Raw genomic sequence first — 17,308 nt, 5'->3', positions numbered from 1 at the left:
TCTCTCTCTCTCTCTCTCTCTCTCTCACACACACACACACACACACACACACACACGGTGTGGGGAGAGAGACAAGAGAGACAAACCTAGTCCGTCCTAGGCATCAGAGACTTTACCAATCCCACAGTCTGAGCTAGCATTGTTCCCTCGGGAGAATCCATCACATCTCTAAAATGCCTCACTCCCTTTGAGGGAATGGCTTCATTCTTCCTTGTCTGCGGCTCATGTGGGCAAGCGCCAGCGTATGCACCCCTGAGCGCGCATGATGGGCTAAAGACAGCTGTGCGCGTTGCTCACCTTCTACTTTGACACAGTCTCCTCTTGACCTTGGCACCTGTCAGGCTAACTGGCTGCCGAACTCTCAGGAATTCTCCTGTCCTTCTTTTCACCTTGCCATAGGAGTGTCAAGGTTACAGGCCACAGCTGGCTTGACCTGGTCCCTAGGGATCCAAAAGCAGTCTTCAAGCTTCATGGCAGCCACTTTACCAGCTGCGTTGTCTCTCCAGCCAGAGGTGGGTTATTTTTTCTAACAGCTCAACACAATAAAAAAAATCTTTGGGTTAATCTCTCAAATGTCTAGCAGTGATAGAATGGCTAAATAAATCATGATTTAGTCCTACAATGCATGAGTGATTTCAAATAACGCAAAAGCAAGAAAGATTCTTATTAACTATGACTCCTTCATCCCAGCAAATACATTTAACACCTATCCATTTCTGAGAAGTATAAAAGAAGGGATACTAATGTATATATACAATTATAAGGTGAGGGGGTGGTTGTCTGGAGTTTGAGAGAGCATTGGTGACTTTAGGGGCTGCCACGCAGGGGCTGTGACATGAAATTGCTGTCTGAGTGCTGTTGACATAAATATATTCAGTTTGAGACGATTCACCAAACCTAACACACTCACTCACCTTCATGCATCTTTCTATCTTAAAATTAAACATTGACTTCCCTTATTTTAGCAAATAATCTGATACATAAAAACCTAATTAACCATTCTGAAAATTGGAATATAATCTGCTGAACTGCCATAGAAAAAGTAACTTAGACTTCTGATTTTATCTAGATCTGCAGTTCTCTGAGCATCACTTGGAGGATACTGGACTGGACTGCAAACAGAGGTGGGATACAGACACCAGAAGCAGGTAGTGAGTTTCCCCGCTAACTTCAGGCGTATGTTTGCAATTCCTTTCCAAATAAATTTCCAATCCCGGCCTATATTGCATTAGCTTTGACTTGAAAAGTACAGTCTACGTCTGTCCCGTGTCCAGTGTAAAATTGATCCTGGTGCATAAAACAGAACCATGTGAAGAACATATAGATACGGAAGTCGGAAAACACTCTGAAATGGAATCCCTACCCTGACTTGTGTGCTGTCTCTTTCATTCGCATTCATCCGTCATACCATGTAACCATCCAATGGGTTGGAAGTTGCTACATTTGGGTTTTTGTTAGTGGTGAACCGCATCATTTGCACAGGGGTTCCGGAGCTCACATGAAGGCGGGCAGCGCTTTTGTACCACAATGAACTGGATCTTACTTAGGTAAATCACTGCTGCGGAATGAGTCAGTTGAAGCTGGATGACCCCTTAAAGATTCATGAATCAACACAAATCATCAGACATAAGTTGGACACAATTAGATATAAAACAGTACAAATATCCCATCAACATGGCTTCTTCTCATACTGGGATAGTTGATGGGGACAAGAGGGAGTGGTCAAAGGAAGCCCTCATGATTGGTTAGACTCTGGCAAATGTCCTAGAATGCAAGTGATTTCAAGTTTGCAGTGGGATGGTGGTGTAAGCCTTGTAAGTTATGGCTGGATTTTTTTTTTTGTCTCCATTGTTGGTCATTGCACCGGGTTACCCAACCCCCTTGAAACACAGGAGTTATAAAAAGAGAAAGGAAAATGACTCTCTAGAGCAGCCTCTGTCATTCAAAGCTAAGGAAGTAAATCTTAACCCGAAACCCAGGAGCCCTGTAATCAGAGAGTGGCCTGGTCAGCTTGTAACTGGGATTATAGTATCAGGTCAGACCACAGTCCTATCCCCTAGAGGAGCGCTTTATGAGGGGCTGGCAAGATTCAGGCTAAAGAAACGCTCTCAGGCTGAGTAGATGCAGCGGCCAGCCATACCGAGGGCCTGCTCCCAGAAGTGTAAATTGTGCTCTGTTTCTACCCTTCAGAGCCGGTGTAAGGAAGGTAGCAGGCTTTCAGAGGGACATCCTTCTGGACCTATAATTCAAGCACAGCATTAAAAACGTCCAGGCCTGGGACAAGAGAAAAGCCATGATGTCAACTGGTTCAATTTTTTTCCTGCCTGAAAACTTTTCATAACTGGCTTGTCACCAGTTCAGGGAGGTCTGGAAAACAGCCAAACAGCAAACAAATCTAGACTTCCTAGATCCCATGCCTGGAACTCAGAGATGTTCACAAGAAGACAGGCTGCATTTATACCACTGGCTATAGTCTCTTCCCCACACAAAGGCAAGTTTAAATTTCCCTGATCAGCCCATTTATTGCAGAAAAGAAAAGGCTCAGGTGAGTATTTTTGGGTGTGCCAGCACATTCATGGGGTTTAACTCCCCAGAACTAGCAACTGTCGCCAGGAGAATCACGGATGAGCTTCTCAGAAGGAATCCTGCCTGGCCTGGGACCTAGGCAGCCTTTCTCAATGCTGAGGGGAAAGCACCCTAGTAGCTTTAAGGGTCTGACTCGCTGCTGCTTATTAAAATGAGATCATCACCTTAGGACCTTCTGGTATCTGGTTACACAAGGCTACCAGGTGAGTGAGGGCTGATGTACCACATCCAAGTTGTAAAGGTCCACTAGAAGGATTTTTTTTGGGGGGAGAGGGTGTGCTTAGTAGCTTACACTTGGGTAACGTAAGCTATTAACTGATTTTATCTTTTAAAATAAAACATTTAGATGATATAAATTTGATAGAATTTATTTGTGCAAGCGGCCACTTCCGAATCTGAATCAAGCAATGCTCAGACACAGAGGGGATGTGCAGAACGCTCCCCAGCATGGGTGACCAGCATTTATGGGCTGAGTGCAAGAGCCAAAATATGTTTGACGGGCAAACGTGAGGACTTGTAGGTAGCTGTCAGCTGGTGTTTTCCAAAACTGGTTGCATCCCTGGTTTCGTCGCACCCACTATTTATGTTTCGCTTGCGGAAGATCTGGAGTCATCCTGACCTAAGAGCCTCCTTTTCATTCCAGTTTTTCTTAACATGCTCCTCATGATACACACCTGTGTGCAAGCAATGATCGCAGCGCTTGATCTGAGAATACATTTTGCTTTCAATAGATATTACTGCCGAGGCTCTCACTCCCCCCCCTCCCAGGGCAGGTTATTTGCATTCAGTAACATATTTAAACCAATGCAAGTGTTTAAAGTGCTGCGTGGCAATTCCAGCTTCACGTTGGTACACTCCTTATTCATTCTTTCAAGGATAGCTAATCTCATTAAATGAACACGTTTTGTGAATGATTGCTATATCTGATTCTTATAATTCCATTTGGGCTCCTCAGAGGATAGCTAAACTGTACTGCACTGCCAGAGAGGCCTGCGCCACACAGATGCAGATGGAGGTGCGCTCTCACCCGCGGGGCAGTCTTCCTTTACTAATTCCATAATTATATCCGCCATGAATTATACATGTAAATATTGCTTTTGAACTAGTCGCACCTAAACTAATTCCAGAGGAAGAGTCCAAAGATAAAGTCCATGTAGATACTGCCCTCAAAAAATGAATAATATCGAATTGCGTGTGTTGGCAAAATTGCGTAACTGGTGTTTTTATTCTTGGTTAAAGAGAAAAGGGCTTTCGGTGAAAGAAAATTAAATAATATTTGTGCCATGCAGATATTCAAGTCACATAAGGATGCACTTACTTCTCATCACTAAAATATTGAAATACTCTCTCCTTAACAATTAAAAAAAAATTCCCCAAGTTTTATGTGGCCCAGTCCTCATCCTTCCCTGAGGATCCCAGAACCTTTCCTCCATCCTGTAGCTAAAGGTCTTTAAATAGTACAGTAAGGGGCCTGCCTCCGGTCCTCTCTGTACACTAGCATCTTAAGCATCAACCTCACTGAACAGGGATTTCAGCTGAACTGTGACCAGCATGAATAAGCAAGTATGTTATCAATAAATAACACTGGGCAGGGGGAGTCAGTAGGCCCTCCCCCGAGTGCTCTCTATATGATCTTGGGTAAATATTCCAACATTTCTGCTCAAGTCCCTTATCTAGAAACTGGACATATTGACCCCCATGGAGCTGATGACACAATGAAGTTGAGTCTCCATACATAGGATGTTGGGACCAGGGCTCCCGTTCATGAGATGGATGTCTGAGCTGGTGCAGCATTGATAATGGATGAACAGTAAAGACTGAGTCAGGAACGGGCTCCTCCTTTGCAATTAGGAGCATTGATTTGCACACATAGCATATTCTTTGAATCTAAGAAAGTCTCCAAACCAATGCCAAGCCATCACTTACTCTCCCTAAGTGGAAATAGATACACTATATAAGTTAGGGCGAACCCCATTATCAAAGGTTTTGGTTTCCTTTGCACTGCCTACATGAATATAAAAAGAACCAGAGGAGAATTCTGACTCCAGATGTCTCTCTAGTGCAAAATGCTTATTATTGGAACCTTCTGCTGAAATAGTAATCCCCAGGGAAGTGGCTCTCATAGTTTCAGACAATGGCTACTGACCCCTGGGGTCTTACAGACCCTGCCTTCCAGAATAGCATAGCATTTTGGTTTAGGTGTAGTCCATGGGCCTTCTAAACCACAAAAGGGAAATAGATAAAAATAAAATAACAAAGAGAAAAATGGAAGGATGGGATTGTATCTTCTACATGTAAAGCATCAGTTGCTCCCAACAGAGTAGTCCTGTAGACAGGTTCAAGATGATCCTGCCATTCTTGTTACCTTTCCTCTAAGTTTCCAGAGGGCTAGAACGAGCTGGAGATAAATAAGGTCATCTCTGGACCCGCCAAGGAATACAAGCTTTGCAGAGGTAGAGTGAAGAGAGAGGCTTCAAGACTAACACTTGGAAGACACGAACGATAGAGAAGAGTGAACCCACACCCCAGACTGTGTAAGGAATAGAGCATGGTTGCATATTTGCTGGGGAAGGCAGCATTATGCATATGTCATGTTTTCTAAAGGATAGAGTAAATAGAATAAACACACACACACACACACACACACACACATATTGAAAGGGGATTTAGCATCTCACACTGGAAAGGCTGGGAATCTTTTTTTTTATTTTATTATTGAGAAAAGGAAAAAAAGTTTCCACCTCCTCCCAGCCTCCCATTTCCCTCCCCCTCCTCCCACCCTTCTCCCCCTCCCCCCATCCCTTTCCCCCTCCCTCTCCAGTCCAAAGAGCAGTCAGGGTTCCCTGCCCTGTGGAAAGTCCAAGGTCCTCCCCCCTCCGTTCATGTCTAGGAAGGTGAACGTCCAAACTGGCTAGGCTCCCACCAAGCCGGAACATGAAGTAGGATCAAAATGTCATTGTCCTTGGCTTCTCATCAGCCCTCATTGTTCGCCATGATCAGAGAGTCCGGTTTTATTCCATGCTTTTTCAGTCACAGTCCAGCTGGCCTTGGTGAGCTCCCAATAGATCAGCCCCACTGTCTCAGTGGGTGGGTGCACCCCTCGTGGTCCTGACATCCTTGCTCGTGTTCTCCCTCCATCTGCTCCTCATTGGGACCTTGGGAACTCAGTCCAGTGCTCCAGTGTGGGTCTCTGTCTCTATCTCCATCCATCACCAGATGAAGGTTCTATGATGATATGCAAGATATTCGTCAGTATTGCTATAGGATAGGGTCATTTCAGGTTCCCTATCCTCAGCTTCCCAAGGGACTAACTGGGGACATCGCCTTGGGCTCCTGGGAGCCACTCTAGGTTCAAGTCTCTTGCCAACCCTAAGGTGGCTCCCTTAACTAAGAGGGGAGGATTGGGGGAACTTGGGGAAACAGAATGATTGGGATAAAGGAAGGTTGGATAGGGGAGCAGGGAAGGCTGGGAATCATATAATTGTCAGTCCATGAGGCTGGAAGTCTCAACAGTGTTAGTCTGGCACGGAAGGCCTGGAGAAGGCCTGGAGAGCCGCTGGTCTTTGCTGGAAGCCTGAAGTTCTGCTCTCAGTGAAGGACAGTTACAGTGACAGCATAAAGGAGCTCCTTAGAAAGTGAGAGGGCGCACAGCCAAAAGACAGCTTCTTCCATGCCCTGTTATCTGGGAAGCCACCAGAAGATCCCTCCCAAATTTAAGCTGGGTCTTCCTGCTTCAAATAATCTGACGAAGTCAACCTCTCACAGGAGTCCCAGTGGTTTGTGTTTTTCACACAAGTTGATTGCAGATGCAAACATATTGTGCACATGGCCTATTGAGCACTGCTAAGATCTCTCTTAGCCTACGCTGTCTCTTTTACAATTCTTTGTGGATTTCATGCACGAATACAGGGCAATTTTGTCATATTCACACACCCACACCCCCTCTCAACTTCATGTCCCTTTCTTTATATTTTAAAAAATATTACATATATAATATGTAATATCACATATGATTTTGTATTGCTGATGCAAAAAATCGCACTTCTCATCTTAACAGAAATAAGAAATGGTTTATTCTGGAACTCCTTTGAATGGCCATGGCACTGGAACAAATATTTAGACTACTGAAAATTCCATGTTCCAACATGGAAACTGCATCATGAAGTTTGTATAGTTTTACAGAACCAAGGAAGTCAGAAACCAAGGCAAGGTTAAAAGACATTGGTGGGGACCCCAGAGAAACAGATATAGGAAGACGGGGGAAACTTTCCTATAGGCCCACGATGCTATCTGATGGCATTCGTAGCTTTCACATTGGTGGACTGTAGAGTTCTGCCACCTTAATAGATTCCAAAAAGTTCCTATCTATTAGTCACAAGATATTAGTTCAGACCCAGAGGTGGGCCCGGCCTGGCTGGTCCAGAGGGCTAGAGTCAGCCCAAGACAAGGTAATTAGTCTCTCGACATGTAACATTTCAATCCCCCACAGCACTGAAATTCTAATCAGTCAATCAGTCTCACAGTAACAGATTCTTACAGACTTTTCCTCCACAGTATAACCCACCGAGTCCAATTAGCTCTGTCCATACACACATGAATGTAGCACCGCTTGTCTTTTGGACCAGGGACCATCTCCCTGAATAAAGCTGACTATCTTTCCCCAAGAAGCCATTAAATGCCTGTGGCTCCACAACTAAGCCTGGGGCCTAGTGAGTCTGCCCTTCATCCATGCTTTCATGTTGGCCAGTGTGGTCTTTCACAGGTATTGTGAAGGCAGCCACAGCTTTAGAGAGTTCACAGAAACAATATCCCTGTCCTACCCAGAAGATATTTCACAGTAGTACTCCTGGTCTCCTGGCTCTTACAATAATCTCATCTCCTCTTCAGCGATGTTCCCTGAACTTTAAGGACCAAAGGAGTAATGGAGATGGCTCATCTGGGAGTGAGCACTCCACAGACTCCACAGTCAGTTATTACTACACTCTGACCAGCTGTGAGTGGGTCTCTGTGTTAGCTAACATGCACTGCAGAAAGAAGAACATTCATCGCCTATGGTTAGAAGAATAAGTATTTAGAAGGCACTTGAATAAATGTCAACTTATCAAAAAATGGTAGTAATAGATTTTCCCTTAGCCTCTCTGATCTTTCAGGCCTTGGAATTTTAGCCAGTTTACAGTTCTAGACATGAGTTCCCTCCTACGAATGGCCTTAAATTGAAGCGGACAACTGTTGGTTATTCCTGAGACAACTGTGCCATTATTGTACCACTGGACCTATCTTGCCAGACTGGATGTTACTGTAGCTCACAGTGACCCACTCTTTCTTACTGAACTTTCCCTGCTGGTTCAAGCAGCTTAATGAAAGACGGTCAGAAACTTGATCTCAGAGAAGATTATGTTGTCTGAACACTGGAAGATTGCCCTAGAAAATTAAAAGTGCTTTTTATTGGCTCTGTTATAACAAAACCCACTGGGGGAAGAATAAAGGACAACAAGCAGGTGTCATCCAGACCCTACCTATATACCCTCCTCTGGCCACATTCTTCCCATGCAGTGAGAGATTAAATCTAAAAGGCAAAAACTAGTGAACTCAATGCATTCAGAGCATTAATAGAAGCCTTTTCCTCACTTTGCACCTCTATCTGCATGCATTAAGAGTTCTTTGCTATGTTGTCTGGAAATCTGTGAATGTAGCTGTCATTTGTCTGGCTTCTGTGTTCTAAGATTTCTTGATCTGCAGTACTACAAGCAGAAAATAACTTTGCCTTTGGTGTGACTGTAGATTACAACTATTAATAGTCTAAAAGCTCAAGTTAGAAAACTCGAGAGCAGCAGAGGAAGACTGATCAAGCAAGTAGCTCTTCTCATCTTTCGGACCTATTCCCTTCAATGCCAAGATTTATCAAAGGCAGCCAGCCTTCCCTATCGGTGATCTACACAAAAGATGCTGACAGGGGCAGGGCATTGGGAGAAGTCGCAAGGAAACACTGGGTGCAAACTTTCTCTGATTCCAAAAGTAGTCTAGGAAACCCTGAACAGCAAACAAATAGGGGGTCACTAGACTCCGAACTCAGAGAATCACAGCACCCAGGGTGGGCCCCTAAATGTTGCGTTGTCAGTAGAGATGCTTCTTCAACAAGAGGCCAAGGCATGAGCCAACACTGTCAGGATGACATCCCAGTTGCTGACACCAGATGGTCGCTAATGGCAAGTGTTTCAACACAGCTTTATTGCTCCAGGTTGAGGCATTGGTGTGCCTCTGAGGGGTTTGTGTGTGTGTGTGTTTGCTTGCTTGTTTATTTTATTTACTTAAAAAAGTCACTTTGTATAATGACAGCATGACATGCATCGTAATTTTTGCCTGCACAAATGAGAAGTCCGACTTCTCATTTCTTTGGTGTAGCAACAGCATTTGGGATCTAACCAAAGTTGATTTTTGGGATTTTTAGCGGATTTTTTTTTTTTTGAGCGTTGACAGTTAACAAGATAAGCATCAATTCTTCTACATCAGTGACAAACTTTCCCATCTTCTAAGCATTTGGAAGGGCTTTCAATCCAAGTAAATACAGCCTGTTTTCACACACAGGGTGTGCTCCCCAGACCCAGGACCAAGTCTGTGAGAAGGAAAAGGTTTCATAAAACTTTTCTTTCTCTAGCGACTCTTTAGTCAGTGTAGTTTTGAATGTGATTTCTGGGTAATTATCTTCTTGTTTGAACTGTAAATCCCCTGTATTTTGTTGGGACCCCAGCCACCAGGGACAGAAGCCCAAGACAGGTGATGATGGAGACAGAAACTAAGCAGGAAGCAGAGAGACTGACTGAGACCTCCTCAAAGCACACGCACGCACGCGCGCACACACACACACACACACACACACACACACACACACACACTTACTAGTCACTGAAAGAGGTAAACAATCCCTGGTGGTACATTGGGCCCTCCATTGCCTCCTTATTCTTTCCAGAATCTTGAGTCTTTCACTCTTGGTTTTATTCTCCCACCTCCGAATGAAAGTGTGTCTGTACAGCATCATACAGCAGAGTTGGAATAAGGGTGGCAATGGGGAATGGAGGTGGGGAATTCAACTCCCAGTGGGCCTCTGTCTCTGTGTCTGTAATTGGGTTGGTTGGATCGAGGAATAGGGAGTAAGGCATATGTCTGACCTTCTGGGGGTGTTTTTCTACTTTGGCACCAGCTGTCAGAGCCTAGGGTTCCTAGGAAAGAGCAAATCCTCTGGTGTCACACAGACATCTTCCCTGCTGTCCTGGGACAGCCCCAAAGACCTGCATCACACTGTCCCTGACAGTTCACAGTTGGAAGCCTAAGATGGACAGCCACCAAGAGCTAGCAGTTTTAACGAGAAAATAACCAACAAATAAACCAAGAAGAAAGATTCGAATGTTTACTTGGCGGTTGGCTGCTAAGAACTGTTCTGTTTGTGATGGTTCCTTCTGTCCACTGTGCCTCAATTAGGGTTTCTATCACTGTAATAAAAAAAAAAACCAACTTGGGAGGAAAGGGTTTATCTCGGCTTACATATCCAGCTGGCAATCCATCATGAAGGGAAGTTGGGGCAGGAGATGATACAGAGGCCATGGAGGGGCACTGCTTACTGGCTTGTTCCCCATGGTTTGTTCAGCCTGGACCAACTGCCCAGTGATAACACAGTGGGCAGGGCCCTCTCACACCAATCACTAATAAGAAAAAGCACCATAGTCTTGTCCATAAGCCAATCTGATGGCATTTTCTCAGCTGGGGCAAATGGCTCTAGCTTGTGTCAAGTTAACACGAGAACACCAGCAGACAGTGTAATAATGCCAGCACACTGGCCTCATCTTGAGAGGGTGTTCCTCACACTCACCAGATGACTCCACAACCAGAAACAACACTGACAGACAACAGTGTCCGATCAGACAATAGACTTGTTCGCTATCACTTGTTTGTCCACTATGCCCATCTGAAACAGGCTCACTGGGTCTCCCAAGTTCGTCTTCTGATAGTCTTGCCTCAGTTTCCTGAGCACTGGATTACTGGACTGTCACATCAAGCTTCTTTTATCTCTTTTGAGAAGGAAGAGCCTTCTGGAAATCTTCTACCAGCTCCCCCCACACCCAGCTCTCATGCCATAGGTCACACAACTGCCATCAGACTCAGATACTGCCAGGAAAAAGGAGTGGCTGGGATTGGCTGAGGCCAGTCAGGACTCCACTAGATCACCTGAAGAAAAACGGAAGGCTGGCCACACAGAGGAAGCAGCTGGGAGGTGGGGTACAAACACGCCGCAGCTTCAAAAGCCAAATAATCTAGATGCCATGAAGTCCTCTGGGATGGTGGTTTTTCTCCCCAAAACATGATTACTTTGTCACAGTAATGTGCAGGGGTAGAATGGGGAGAAGAGCAGAAAACACCTCGAGCCGGAGACCCGCATGCTCTTCCAGGATGTCCTCATTCCCAAACTGTCGGCCTCTTAGGCGTTTACGGTGACATGGCGTCCTGCTTTCTATGTTTGTTTTCCTTTCTTAACAATTTCTAGCAAAGTAATATGATCTCTCTTTCCTCGACGGCTGACTGGTAAGACAGAAGAGCGAGGAGCCTGAGATTATTCTAAACTAACAGGTTCTTATCTTCTGCACCGTCCAGATGGCGTGCTGTTCTCTAGCATTTGGGGATGGAGACAGGTGCATATCTAACAGGACTCCCTGTTCTTAGGCAAGGGGACACTGGTCAGTATCTCAGATTCCAGGACTTCCATCCCTGGGCTTCTCTATCTCCTGACAAACTGTGTGGTTACTTTTCCTTCATCACAGAGGCCATAAAGAATTTCTTGTATTTGTTTCCCTAAACATTAATTCTACTTCCTAGTGCATAGCACAGTTTGAGAAGTCATTTATAGAAATGGCAAGGCAAGGGTGTCTGTTGTTGGGCAAACCCGTGTTCTCAAGGTCCTGAATAATTTCCAGTTTGCTGCATTTCCCGGGCCTTCTTGCTCCAGAGCCCGTACGCTGCTAGTAACTGACTGCAGAGGGGGGTCTTTCTGAACAAGACAGCGGAGAAAGAGGAATTAAGGTCCTCCAGCTGCAGAGATCCTCCAGGTAGAGAGCGCTGCGAAAACTCAACATCATGCTCACATACACATTCACAAGGTACCAGAAACAAAAGCGGAATCCAAACAAGAGGTGAAAAACAACAGTGGCAAAACAAACAACAGGAAGAACTGGAAACGTATGAGGCAGGGTCCCCAGAGCCAGCATGGGGCTGGCAGTGTTCAGAGCAAAAGAAACACTCACTTCGCCAGGTTTTGGGAACAGTCTTCCCGGTGAAGCTGGCTCATCTGAAAATGCCAGTCTCTGTGGAAGGGTGGCCTTGGAAACATCCCTTGTTAGCAGCGTGATGTCGAAGTCTGTCAGTTTCTGTTCGAGAGTTGGGTGACAATGTAATCTTTCCCTGAAGGAAAACAAAATGAAAGGCAGGCCCATGCATGTGTCGCCCACGACGAGAAGTCAGCTCCTAAGAATCTGCTGGGTTCTAGTCAAAGAGAAAAGCTGCAGTCCTTTCTGTACCTAGTGTGGTCTGGAGCCCCAGTGAGCAGCCTGTCTCAGGGACTCCCGTGCTGCCTGATAGGGCCTTGGTGTGGGTGGTGTCCCTTTATACCCGGCAGAGGTTAATTCAAACCAGCCTAGGCTTGCAGCCCAAGCCATCAGGAAAAGGATGGGCAGGCAGAGTGTATGCTGAAGATGAGCCCACAAGGAAAGAAAGAGGCTGAAGGACATGGCGCCAGAAGAGAAAACTCAAAGGATGTGCATATATGCACACATGTTTGTGCCTGCATGTTTATTAACTAACTTAGAGGCACAGAAACACATCTGCCACAGACTTCACGTGGAGGTCAGAGCATAGCTTTCTGAAGTCGACTTCTCTCTCTTGACCACGTGAGGATGGGACGGGGCTCGTCAGGCTTGGCAGCAGGCACCCTTGGCCACTAAGTCATCTCTTCCACCCGCTTTTGTAAATTTTGAGACTGTGCTGAGATTACACATTAATAGTTGCTGTACTTAAGCCTGGTAAATATTCCCTTTACCAGTATTTGTTCTTTAAAATTTATTCATTGCAGTTTCATTCAGCTAAATTTTTCTTTAAAAACACAATCAGTATGCAGGTCTGGGCATTCCACGCATTCAAGGTGGTACGTGAAAATGTTGATTTTTCTTTGTTTTTGAGATACTTTCAACTTTTTTTAATTTTTATTTATTTATTAAAGATTTCTGATTCTTCCCTGCCACTGCCTCCCATTTCCCTCCCCCTCCCCCAATCAAGTCCCCCTCCCTCGTTAGCCCAAAGAGCAATCAAGTTTCCCTTCCCTGTGGGAAGTCCAAGGACCACCCACCTCCATCCAGGCCTAGTAAGGTGAGCATCCAAACTACCTAGGCTCCCACAAAGCCAGTTTGTGCTGTAGGAACAAAAACCCATTGTCAACTTTTGAGACAGCCCAGTCTGACCTTAAGTTGAGATCCTCCTGCCTCTGCCTCTTGAACATTGAGAGCACAGCATACCACCATACTGAGCCTGTTAGAGGCTACTGATTCTACTGGATCCAGAAAGATCACTGCCACATGATGTCACTGGCTAGGAGCAGCCTTATAGATGCAGAACACTGCAGCTGGGACTCTTCTTGTTCAGTTTCATTCTCTGCAGTGAGAGATTCCAGGGATATTCACTGGTGTGAGTTGTGGTTCTCTGTAGGACAGAAGTGGTAGGACGAATCCGTTTTAAAGGGGTTTATTAGATTGGCTTACCAGATATGATCTTCGTAGTCCATCAATGGCTATCTTCACACGGGAACGGCTGACACATAACAACACTCTGTGGATGTCCAGTTATGGTTGTGAAGATCCTAGAGTTTGCTATACTGTTTCCTTGTTTCCTTTTGACCATGAACTCACTTGGAAATTAGAAACTCTACTTTGCATTACGTATTTATATCAGTACAGATTAAAGGTATAAATTTTATACTATTGCCATAAAAAAGGCCAAAGACCTTTTTATGGGACTCAGCACATGTATAGTAACAATTTTGATGTAGTCTAATGTGTAAATGGAATAACAAAAAATAATACATATTTTAGATAATTTTGAAGATGAGCGTAAAAGTGGAGGGAAGGATTTATCGTCTCAGATACAAGATTAGCTATAAAGTTAAATAATAATGTGGCCTTGACACTATGGTAAACAAAAGATGGAGCCAAGACATAAATACTCTCCTCTTTCTACACTCTTTCCTCCATACACACAAATTATACATACCCCTAATACAACGTATATACATATATATGCATGTTTATATATATATATGCATAAAATGTTATTTCAAGGTAAGGGGAGTAATGTATTTAGTATACAATGCTAGGACAATTAAGTGTTTAAAAAGATAATTTTTAAAAAACAAAATTAGATATTTTTTAATTAACTCCATGAAAACACACACATATAGAATTCCAAATGAACTGAAGGTTTAGTATGAAAAATTCCCAAACTAAGCTCTACATAGAAACAAAACAAAGGAGAGTACCATTGTCTATGGAAAGAATTGCTTATGTGAGTGTACAGTGGGAACACATCTATGTGTGTGCACATATGCTCATGTATATTTCTGATCACACGGGGGCCAATGACACCCTCGGGTACTGCTCATGAGCAATTCGCCCATGGTGTGTTTTAGACAGAGTCTCTTGCTAGGACCCAAGACTCACCCATTCTCTCCCGCACATTCCCAGCCCTGGAATTATAGGCACAGGTCATTATACCTCGGTGTTTCCTTGGACTTTGGGGAGCCAACTGAGGCTCTCACTCCTCCATAGCAAGCACTTTACCAACTAAGCTACCATCTCAACCCACAGAAAGGAATTTTAGAAGCAGGCTGTAAGATATTTGTGTCATAAAGAAAAACACTGGCAAATTTGTATTAAAATTTAAAATCAATGAATTTATTTAATATGGACAGAGCTTCATTATGTAACATAAGTTGGCCTCATAATCATTATCCTCCTGCCTCCAGAGTTTGGGGATTATAGATATATTTCACCTTATCCAGAAAAGATATATTTTCTTTTTATTTTAGGAAAATGGAAACCAGGCATGGTGGTACACACTTGTAATCCCAGCACTTGGGACATTCAGGCCAACCTGGGCTGTTCAGTGAGATGTTTTATCTCAAGGGGAAAAAAATGAGGAAAACAGAGGCCGGTGAGATGGCTCAGCAGGAAAAATGCTTGGTGACCTCAGTGATGTGGGATTCTCCTCTGTATGCTGTGAATACGTTTTATCACCATTGGTTAGTAAAGAAGCTGTTTCGGCTAACAGTTTAGCAGTGTAAAGCCAGGCAGGAAATGCAGAGAGAGAGAGAGAGAGAGAGAGAGAGAGAGAGAAGAGACAGAGACTCCATGTAGCTGCTGAAGGAGGCAGACATCATATAGCTGCCCAAGAAGCAAGAAGTAACAAACCATGGGCTTCATAGTAAAATACAGAATGATAGAAATGGGTTAATTTAAGATATAAGGGCTAGCAAGATATATGCCCAAGTTTTTGGCCAAAGAGTGCTGTAATTAATATAGTTCCTGTGTGATTATTCAGATCTAGGCGACTGGGAATGAACAAGCCATCTCCATCTCTCCATCTACACCTCAGTTTGATTCTGGATTCCAAATACAGGCAGAAGGAGAGAACGGACCCCATACTATTATCCTCTGCCCTCCACACACACTATGGCGTGCACACAACACCCTCCCATCCACACACTCCATGTACATGTACACACATCGCACAAAAGAGCAATAATATTTGAGGGAAATGGATAAGGCCAGGAGAAGATACTTGAAATCTTTTTTAATGGACATAAAATAATCTATAAAGAATATTTCAAATTGATACAGAAATACAAGAGGAAGCTGCAATCAATCTCTATGAAATTCTATAGAGGAAGTGGGGAAACAATCAATAAGCCCATGGGACTGGGCTCAACAGCACTAATGCCCAGGTAGGGGGATATTAAAGCAAGTTATGAGTGATATGTAGGCCAAAATATCGACAGAGGTCATGAGTTTGGAGAAATGTGGGTAAGGACTACCCTTTATGTCTTGAGTGAAATGTGTTTGAAATGTGTTTGCTTTGCTGAAGGAGATGTTGGCGGAAAATATGCAGACTAGAGAAGTCTACCGTGTAGTCATATCTGTGGGAGGAAGACACCCAACATGCACACAGAGACATAAGGATATCACAGAGGACCAAAGACAGAGAGAAAAGAGAAACACATTAGACTTGTTAGTACAGCAAAGCCCCATGTGGCATTTACAATGAACTGGACTGTCTGCATTGAAAACCAACACGCTGTCATTAGTACAACCCCAAAGAAACAATAACACAGATGTAAATGTTGATGGTGACATCACTCTTAAGAGCCAAAAGGCAGAAAAAAAGCTGTCTGTCATCAGCTGACAAACGGATTCTGGCATAGGCACGTGATGATGGAGTGTTACAACATAAACAAAGCCCCAAACTACTGTGCTCAGTGAAAGAAACCAGGCACAAAACACACGCATATGTAATTTGTGAGTATGGAATTTCCAGATACATTCGTGGGAACAGAAAATAGATTAGCAGTGCCTGAGGAGTAGAATTATGATAATAAAGAAATATGGAAGGGGATCAAGAAAAGGCACAGGATTTCCTTCTAAGGTAATTAAGAAGCAGTAGAATTCAAGGTAACAATGACTCCAATTATCTATGGATACAAAGAAAACCACCCAGTGATTTGTAAATAGATGAATTATAAATATGTGGGTGGGATCCTAAGACGTTTCTCAAGACACACATGGACTATAGTCATGTACATGTGCAGTAATGCATGGGAAATTTTGAAAATTGCATTTATATAAAGCAAATAGGGGGGAATGACAAGAGGGTTTCAATGTAATTTTGACATAATACTTATTTTACAAAGTTATATCAGGGAAAGGCTAGGCATCTCCTAATATCTGAAGGCAGAGGGAAGATGATAGTTGTGAGTTTGAGTCCATCTGGCCTACCTAAAGAGTTCCAGGCCATCCCGGATTACATAGTAAGACCCTGTCTCAAAATCCAAAAACAAGAAGGAGAGAGAGAGAGAGAGAGAGAGAGAGAGAGAGAGAGATAAGAGGACCACTCACAAAATCTGTTTACCCTTCATTCATGTAGATATCACAGTAATATCTTTTGAGTTTGGAATCTTTCATAATGAGATTTTGAAACACTGAAAATTTCTGGTAAGCCAGCTAGCTTCACTGACCCCAAAGACTCTTCCAAGATAGAATATTGTCTTTTCTTGCTCTCACCTTATAAGTAATAAATCCTTCCTCTTTTTCTCCCTTTGACCATGTTTCACAATTGGAGAGGAGGCCTCTGGAGATCAGTGCTGGTGGTACCCAGGAAGTGAGAGCTTTGCACGAATATAAATCACACACTTCCCGATGAATGCCATAGAATTCCAGCTACGGGCAACTACAAATGAGGATTTTTGTCTGCTCTGAGCAGATTTCTGTCATCCTTTCAAGAATAATATAAATCACATCATTCTCCCCATATGAGCATGGCAGGACATTTCAGCTCCAGCTTCCAATGGGCCACACCGGCTTGTTTATCCCAGGCTTGGTTATTGGGCAATAGTGGCGACAGCAGAAGAAAACGCAGG

At 43.8% G+C, this 17,308-nt stretch overlaps 1 long non-coding RNA gene across 2 annotated transcripts in view; it reads right to left on the bottom strand.

Moving 5' to 3' along the window:
* Positions 1–5,452: 5,452 nt before the first annotated feature.
* LOC126496773 (uncharacterized) overlaps positions 5,453–17,308 on the bottom strand; it is a 71,445-nt gene continuing 59,589 nt past the window's right edge. For both annotated transcript variants that reach the window (XR_007590423.1, XR_007590422.1), the window contains 3 exons: positions 13,086–13,323; positions 11,877–12,033; positions 5,453–5,811 (listed from right to left, as the gene is read on the bottom strand). This is a non-coding gene — a long non-coding RNA (uncharacterized lncRNA). The remainder of the gene's footprint in view (positions 5,812–11,876; positions 12,034–13,085; positions 13,324–17,308) is intronic.

The sequence above is a fragment of the Alexandromys fortis genome, unplaced genomic scaffold (assembly GCF_014885135.2).
Source record: "Alexandromys fortis isolate MF-2015 unplaced genomic scaffold, M_Fortis_MF-2015_v1.1 scaffold_6, whole genome shotgun sequence".
Lineage (NCBI taxonomy): Eukaryota > Metazoa > Chordata > Mammalia > Rodentia > Cricetidae > Alexandromys > Alexandromys fortis.
Note: the sequence above shows the minus strand (reverse complement) of the source record. Positions and strands in the feature narration are given on the sequence as shown.